The sequence below is a fragment of the Acomys russatus genome, chromosome 14, assembly GCF_903995435.1.
Source record: "Acomys russatus chromosome 14, mAcoRus1.1, whole genome shotgun sequence".
NCBI classification, from domain to species: Eukaryota; Metazoa; Chordata; class Mammalia; order Rodentia; family Muridae; genus Acomys; species Acomys russatus.
The window spans coordinates 46,375,372-46,384,150 of record NC_067150.1 but is presented as its reverse complement, the minus strand read 5'-3'; the positions used below and the strand labels follow the sequence as shown (position 1 = coordinate 46,384,150).

The following is an 8,779-nucleotide window of genomic DNA, read 5'->3' as shown; positions in this document are numbered from 1 at the left end:
CCAGAAGACCGTCTGGGACGTGGCTTGGGGCTGCGTGTACAGATGGCGTGCTGGAGCTCCGAGACTGGGGGGAGTGTCCATGTCAGGAGCTGGACTTAGGCTGTATCTCCACACTGCCTGCTGCTTAGGGAGTCTTTGAAAACAGCAGACAACCAGTCGAAAAGTCAAGCTGGACCCTTGCAATGGTGGAGGAGGCCAGGCTGGGCTGTGTCGTGCTGACTCATATCTAAGGACAGGGCTGTAGGCCTGAAGGCCACCTTGGGCAAGCCTCTCATACACAAACACACCCATGCCTGCAGAAACAAAGGTGGAGGAAAGTTCTTTTGGCTTGGAGCACTGCCCTCGAAGCTGCCCTTAGAGCTTCCTCTGAAAAGGAAGGGCTGTTGGCTCTGTTTGCTGTATGAAGGGTGGGTATTTGCTATGTTTGGAGCACGTAGAGAGAGCGTTCCCGGCAGACAGCTAGCCTGAACCCTTGGACATTGCCTGTTTTTACTGGAGGACTAGTTTCGGAGTCCTTGGTTTTCATCCTGGTCCAGCTATTCTCCAGCTCTGTGCTCTTTAAGAAGCTGCTTGGCTGGGCGTGGTGGCTCATGCCTTTAATTCCAGCACTTGGGAGGCAGAGGCAGGCGGATCTCTGTGAGTTCCAGGCCAGCCTGTTCTACAAAGCGAGTCCAGGTCAGCCAGGGCTACACAGGAAAACCCTGTCGAAAAAAACAAAAGGAAAAAAAAAAAAAAGAAAAGAAAAGAAAAGAAGAAAGAAAGAAAGAAAGAGGGGCTGGAGAGATGGCTCATCAGTTAAGAACACGGTCTGTTGTTCCAAAGGTCCTCAGTTCAATTCTCAGCAACCACAGGGTGGCTCACAACCATCTACAATGTGATCTGATGCCCTCTTCTGGCCTGCAGGAGTACAAGCAGGCAGAGCACTGTATACATAATAAAAAAAAAAAAAAAAAAAAAAAAAAAAAAAAAAGAAGAAACAAAGAAAGAGAAAAGAATGAAAAAAGAAAGAAAGAAAGAAAGAAAGGCACTGCTGCTCTGTTACGACGTGCAAGGATGCTGACCTCCTGAAGTGACAAGCTGCTTTCCAAAGTGGCCACACCAACTCACACCAAAGCATGAGTGTGAGCAGCCTCGGGTTCTGCATACTCTAGGGTGTCACACAGCAATTAAAAAGAACTAGCCCAGTGAGAAACATAGTAAGTAAAAAAGGCCAATTCCGCAAGGAAGAAGGAGAAGACAGATTTCCTCATAAAGGCGGGGAAACAGCTGGGGGAAAGTCATGGGTAGGCTATGGGGTTAGACAAAGACAACACAAACAAACAAAACCATCAAGAGGAAGTCAAGGCGGGAGGGGGACATGCCCCTCCTCACGGCAGAAGGCCTAGTTCCATGTGAACGCTTTTCATTTCTCTTGATGAAAAAGGCATTTCAAAGTACCTGAGAGGTGGAAGCAACCTGGGCGTCCACTGAGGGATGAGTGAGCCAAAGGTGTCCACCTACACCATGGGATACTATCTGACCATAAAAGGGAAGAAGACTGTGACACATGCCACAGTAAGGACAGACCTGGAGGATACCACACTAAGTGTCTTCACAGAGAGCCACATCCCTGTATGACTCACCTTATCTGAGGTGTTCAGTCAAACACAGAAAAACAGTAGACTGTCCGGCAGGTCCGAAAAGAGGACTCCAGAGCGTTTAGGAGGTAGTTTCAGTTTTGCACGGTGAAGACGGTTCTAGAAACAGCCTGCATAGCACTTTTAGTATATTTTATATCCTTGGACTTGACACTTTCCAATTTCATGTACTTACTTGTGTGCATGGTGTGTGTGGGGGGGGGACTAATTGTATGTGGTGTGGGCATGCATGTAGAGGCCTAAGGCCAGTGCAGGGTGTCTGAGACAGGGTCGTTCTTAAAACCGGATACTCATCAGTTTGCCTAGTCTAGCTGACCAATGAGCTTGAGGGATCTGTCTGGCTCCACCCTCTGCCATCACCACGCCCCCCCCCCCCCCCCATCCCATGCCCAAGGCTGAGATTACAGGCATGGGCTGCCATACTTTCCTTTTTACATGTGTTCTGGGGATGCCAATTCAGGTCCTGATGCTGGTATTAGTAGGCCCTTTACTGAGTCATCTTCCCACCCCAGCTCTTCAAGTTACAGGAAAATACCCAGGATGATCACCTTCCAACATAGGAAGTTCACCTCGGCTCATAGTTTTGTTGTATGTTTCTTTTTTTTTTTTTTTTTTTGGTTTTTCGAGACAGGGTTTCTCTGTGTAGCCTTGGCCATCATGGACTCGCTTTGTAGACCAGGCTGGCCTCGAACTCACAGCGATCCGCCTGCCTCTGCCTCCCGAGTGCTGGGATTAAAGGCGTGCGCCACCACGCCCGGCTTTGTTGTATGTTTCAATCAGGAAACTTCACGGCCGTCAGGTAGCACAAGAGAGACAGGGAGGAGAAAGCAGGGTCCCCATATCTCGTTCAAGGGTAGAATTGCAGAAAGCTTCCTCCACTGCCTTCCCCCATCTTAGATTCCATATCTCCCAATGCCACCACAGACTCGGGACCAGGTCTTTAACACATGGACCTGTGGGAAACATTCAAACCTATGGCCATCCTCACACCATCACAGGATATAGTTAAATGTGCCTGCATGAAGCAATAATGAGATTCCATCATGGACTATGCAATTACATAAAGCCACTTCTCTATTAGTAAGGAGGAAAAAAATAGTCGCTCTCAAAATTCTCTGCTGGAAAATTATAAACCTGTTTAAAATTTTCAGGAAAGCTGAAAACATCATCTCTAATAACTCTTTCCTGCTGTCATTTTCCTAAAGCCCCGATTTAAAGAACCCTCCGGGACTGCAGCTATAGCGTGGTGGCAGAATGTAGACTTTAACACGTTCCGTTCTCAGCAGCAAGCAAACAAATGCAAGGCCCCTCCAAGAACTGTTGTACATAGACCCTACACCACACACACACAAAAAAACCCTGGTGCAATTTCAGCGAGATTTCTGGCACCAAAAGACAGAAAGTTTACTCCCTAGTTTGGGCAGGAGTTGGCTTGAGGAGCTGAGTTTGGGTCCTCGGTGTCCACGGGGAAAAAAAAAAAAGCTAGTGAAGGTGGCACATGTCTGCAATACCAGCACCGGAGGAGTGGCATTTTCTCCAGAGCTGACAGATGTTTGGTGCACAGCCTATGGCCATGGCAGGCACCGCTAATCAATCCCAGCATAGTACAACAGTAGCCTATGGCCATGGCAGGCATTGTTAATCAATCACAACATAGCGCACCAGTAAGCCTGGTCTACCATAAGAAGCCTTTCTAGCATGGTTCTCTATGCAGCCACCCCATCAGAGTACAAGATGAACCCTATTTACAGCCTCTGTGATTTAATCAGCAGTCTCTAGAGCAGTGGGTAGTGACCTCTTTGCAGGTCATATATTGGATAGCCTGTACGCCAGATATTTACATTACAACTCATAACAATAGCAAAACCACAGTTATGAAACAGCAACAAAATGATTTTATGATGGAGGGGGGGGGGTGGTCACCACAACATGAGGAACTGTGTTAAAGGGTTGCAGCAATAGGAAGGTTGAAAACCACTAGACTAGGCAGCCGGACGTGGTGGCGCACGCCTTTAATCCCAGCACTTGGGAGGTAGAGGCAGGCGGATCGCTGTGAGTTCGAGGCCAGCCTGGTCTACAAAGTGAGTCTAGGCTGGCCAAGGCTACACAGAGAAACCCTGTCTCAAAAAACAAAACAAAAAAAAAAAAAACCAAACAAACAAAAAAGAAAACCACTAGACTAGAGGAACAGAACTGATAGAATTTATACACACATAAATTATTCTATATATATTTATGCATACATATCACTCATATAGACATGTATAATATATGTGTGTATATAATATGTTGTTGGGAACAAACAAATGAGACTTATCCTAAGTATCGCCATTTGTTCTCAGACTCCATTTTGATCATACGGTGAAATTAAGGTCAAGTTCTTGGGATCTAGGGGAGCATTCCAGACAGCTGGCTGATTTCCTCCTTATTCTTTTGTTCCCCAAAACATAATGATTGTTCCTAACCAATTATGACTGATGAAAAATCGTGACTGTAACTTGGCACAGATGTTTGTGGATTTCGGGCTTGAAAACCTTGTAAGATCCTGGTTCAGGTCGCAGCGTAGCTCCAGAGTCTGTTCTATGGCCTTGATTTATCAGCAGCAGCCTAAGTACAATACATTTTTGTCATCTGCTTAAATACTTGCTAAGATGAACATTGGAAGACCCAGACAGCTTCCAAGTCTGTGCTGTTGCTCCTGACTGGTTGGTTTTTGTTTGTTTGTTTGTTTGTTTTTCCTTGTTGTTGTTGTTGTTGTTTGAGTTTTTGATACAGGGTTTCTCTGTGTAGCCCTGGCTGTCCTGGACTCACTTTATAAACCAGGCTGCCTTGAACTAACAGAGATCTGTCTGTCTCTGCTTCCCTAAGTGCTGGAATTACAGGTGTGCGCCACTGCACCAGTGACTGGTCAGTTTTTGCTGCCTAATTCAAGTAAAATCTTGCTTTGCTGGACTCTTGTGACTGGGTTGTTTTGGATTTTTAGAGCCAGCAACATATATAATCTATATGTATATAAGAAGGACATTTACTAGAGTGGCTTACAGAATGTGGTGTGGCTAGTCCAACAATGCTGTGTCCTGATAGAAAGCCCAAGAACCAGGTAGTTGTTCAGTCCTTGAGAGTGGATGTCTCAGCTAGTCTTCAGTATACATTGGAATCCCAAAGAAGTAGGTTCTAAAATCAGGAAGGAATGCCTCTGCAGCAGGATAGATGAACTTGCCAGCAAGATCAAGAGCAAGCAGGCAAAGAAGCTAAAGTTTCCTTCTTTTCTGTCCTTTTATATAAGCTGTCACCAGAAGGTTGTGGCCCAGATTTACTGTGGGCCTTGTGAACTCAAACGATCTGGATTTAGAGTAGGTCTTCCCATATCGAATGATCCAAAGAAAAATCTCTCACAGGTATGCCAGCTGCTTGGGTTTTAGTTGATTCCAGATGCAGTCAGGTTAATAGCCGAGAGCATTCCAGCACTCTGCTGGCACAGATGCAGCTGACTTACCCAAGGTCACACAACATCTGCCTTCATGACTTCTAAGCGCCAGTCCCCCTGAGTCCAGATAGAGCCTGAGCCAGGAACATGCCCTGTCATGGTTTCAGTCAGCTTCTTGGTACCTATAAGACGGTCCCTCCTTATAGGAAGCTATGGCTTATAATGGTTGGACAGAATATGCAGTTCTAACAGAAACTCTTGCTGTCACCGGAATGCCAAGCCATGCTTTTCCGGTAAGCAGAACTCAGTCTCCGTGATGCAGCCTGTCTGTGGTGCTCTCCTGTCCTTCCAGCCAGGATTGCTGCTGCTGCTGCTGAGGCCTTCCATGGGGAAGGGATGAAGCAGCCATGAAGTTCTTCTGGCATCTTCCCCACTCTAGCGCTTTTCAGAATGCACACCAGCACCATCAAGCCTGGGGCGGGAACCTCCCCGCAAACTACATGTCCCTTTGCCAACTTGGAGCAGTTTTCTTTCTTTCTTTCTTTCTTTCTTTCTTTCTTTCTTTCCTTTCTTTCTTTTTTAAGTACTTATTTATTTATTAGTATACAATGCTCTGCCTGCATGGACCCCTGCACACCAGAAGAGGGAACCAGATTTCATTATAGATGGTTGTGAGCCACCATGTGGCTGCTGGGAATTGAAACTCAGGACGTTTGAAGAGTAGCCAGTGCTCTTAACCTCTGAGCCATCTCTCCAGCCCCTTTCTTTCTTTCTTTCTTTCTTTCTTTCTTTCTTTTCTTTCCTTTTCTTTTTGTTGTTGTTGTTTTGAGACAGAGTTTCTCTGTGTAGATTTGCCTGTCCCGGAACTCCCTTTGTAGACTAGGCTGGCTTTGAACTCACAGAGAGCCACCCACCACTGGATCCACGAGTACTGGGATTACAGGCATGTGCCTCGGCTCCCACCTCTGAAGCAGTTTTCATGTTATCCTCTAAGTGGACTCTTCCCATCATCCCATCCATGAATGATCACGGGGGTTTTCTTCAGGCAAACCTACAGAGTCCAAATTGTTGGACAAATGAAAGAGATAAAACTGTCGGGATCCACGCCTTTGATGCCAGCACTCGGGAGGCAGAGGCAGGCAGATTGCTGTGAGTTTGAGGCCAGCCTGGTCTCAAAGTGAGTCCAGGACAACCAAGGCTACACAAAGAAACCCTGTCTTAAGAAGCCAAACAAAACCAAACAACCAAATAAACAAACAAAAAACTGTTAACTGTTGGAATCTGGCCCAGTGTAGTGGTGCACACCTTTAATCTGCCTCAGAAGGCAGAGGCAGGCAGATCTCTATGAGTTTGAGGCCAGCCTGGTCTACAAAGAGAGTTCCAGGACAGCCAGGGCTACACAGAGAAACCCTGTCTTGGAAAAAAAATTTCCAGAATCTGTAAAGTGCAGTAGCTGTTAAGGCTGAAGAGAAACTCCAGTGTGTTCTGAGACTGCCTTAATGAGGCTGCTACCCAGAGCTGGGGATGGCCAACAGCAGCCAAATACCTTCAGTCCCCCAAACCAGCGGCCTCTGAAAGCGTGCAGGCTAGGATCGTGTTCCTCCCTGAAATAATGGGAGAACACCTCACAAACCACTGCTTAGATTCAGCTTAACACCAAGTAGGCCAGTCCTCTCTTCAGAACGGAAGCAGCATTCCTCTGTTAGAGCCGCACCCCCCACCCCATACACACAGAGGAAGGCCTGGGATGGAACTGGTCTGGCTTCATTCTTTGCACTAGAGGAAGCAGGGCTCGGGTTACACTGGCCACAAGTATTTAGGTAGTCAGAGGCCCTGGTGTGTGTCCAAGCTCCTCTTCACCAGCCATGTCCAAAGTCAGTGGGTCTTGTTCAGGTGCCCCAGGGAAGGCCAATACTACATAGCATGAAGGCACATAGAACTTGAATGCTAGCCTGTTGGAAACACTCTGCTGCTGGTGACTAAAAAAAAAAAAAAAGAACAATTTTACATTGGAGAACGAGAGACCTGGAACAAACAAACTGCTCTGTGCTGGCATGGCACCTTGTAGGTGTTTCCTCTTTTTTGTCCTCATAAGAAATGAGGCAGGGCCAGAAGAGATGGCCAGTGATTATTAGTCCTGAGGCCTGGGTGTTTCTGCCTAACATTCTATTAGATCGCCACCCCCCCCAGGCCAAAAGAGACAAGCATAGAAATTCGTAAGGACCTCCAGTTTAGGTTGGAATATATCTGGACACTTTCAGGAAGACCCCAGGTAGGCAATACTTTTGCAGATAGGTGTGGGAGACTTAATCTTATCTTACATGTATGTATGTTCTTGAGTGTGTGTATGTGTATTACACACATACATATATATACGTACACATGTACACACACACACACACACACACACACACACACACACACACACACACACACACACACATCATGTGAGTGCAGTTCCTGCAACAGCCAGAAGGGGGCATCAGATGTCTGGAACTGGAGCTATAGGCAGATGTGACCCACCATGCCGTCCTGAGAACTGACCTGATCCCTCTGCAAGAACAGCAGGTGCTCTAGTATCTTAGCCATCCTTCTGGCTCTGAGACCTGATTTTGTAATCTCTTAGAAGAATAAAATGTTCTTGAGCCACCAGACCGTGGCTATTTTCATGGATTTATTCTATAATCAGCTATCACGTCCAGCTCTCTGACCTATATCTTTCAGAAAAGAGCTTTGTGTTTTATGTTTGAAACAAAATATTTTTAAAAGGAATAATACTGTTTGCTCTCTCGCTGACATGGCGTCCAGGCCTTTTGTGGAGGTTGGCCAGGTGGCCTACATTTCCTTTGGGCCTCATGCTGGAAAGCTGGTCTGGATTGTAGCTGGTATTAATCAGAAGAGGGCTCCGGTGGATGGACCCTGCACTCCGGTGAGGAGGCAGGCCATGCCTTCCAAAGGCATGCAGCTCACTGACTTCGCCCTCAAGTTCCCACACGGGGCCTGTCAGAAGTATGTTCGGAAAGCTTGGGAGAAGGCAGATAGTGATACAAGGAGGGCAGCCACAAGATGGGCCGAGAAGCTAGATGCCTGAGAAAGCAAAGCCAAGATGACAGATTTGATTGTTTCCAAGTTATGAAGGCAAAGAAAACAAGAAACAGAATAATTAAGATGGAAAGTCAAGAAGTTTCAAAGAGCCGATATCCTGAAAGCTTCTCCCAAAAAAGCACTTGTTGCTAAGGCTGCCATTGCAGCTGCAGCTACTGCTAAGCTAAAGTCCCAGCCAAGAAGGCAACAGGACCAGGCAAGAAGGCTGTGGCTCAGAAGACCCCTGGCCAGAAGGCAATGCCCCACCCCCACCCCACGCCCCAGTCAAAGGTCAAAGGCCCCAGCCCAGAAAGAACCTGCTCCAAAGGCGGCTGGCAAGAAATTGTGAGGCTATATGGGGAATTCTTCTTCTTCTTCTTCTTCTTCTTCTTCTTCTTCTTCTTCTTCTTCTTCTTCTTCTTCTTCTTCTTCTTCTTCTTCGTTGTTGTTTTTTGAGACAGGGTTTCTCTATGTAGCCTTGGCTATGGCTGTCCTGGACTTGTAGACCAGGCTGGCCTCGAACTCTCAGTGATCTGCCTGTCTCTGCCCCCCGAGTGCTGGGATTAAAGTAGTGTGGCACTACCGCCCAGCTGCTTCTTTTTGACACATTGGCAAATGTCATGTGTGGACT

At 46.8% G+C, this 8,779-nt stretch overlaps 1 pseudogene; it reads left to right on the top strand.

Moving 5' to 3' along the window:
* The first annotated feature begins 7,861 nt into the window (after window positions 1–7,861).
* On the top strand, window positions 7,862–8,497 carry LOC127197904 (60S ribosomal protein L14-like; annotated as a pseudogene).
* Window positions 8,498–8,779: the final 282 nt, after the last annotated feature.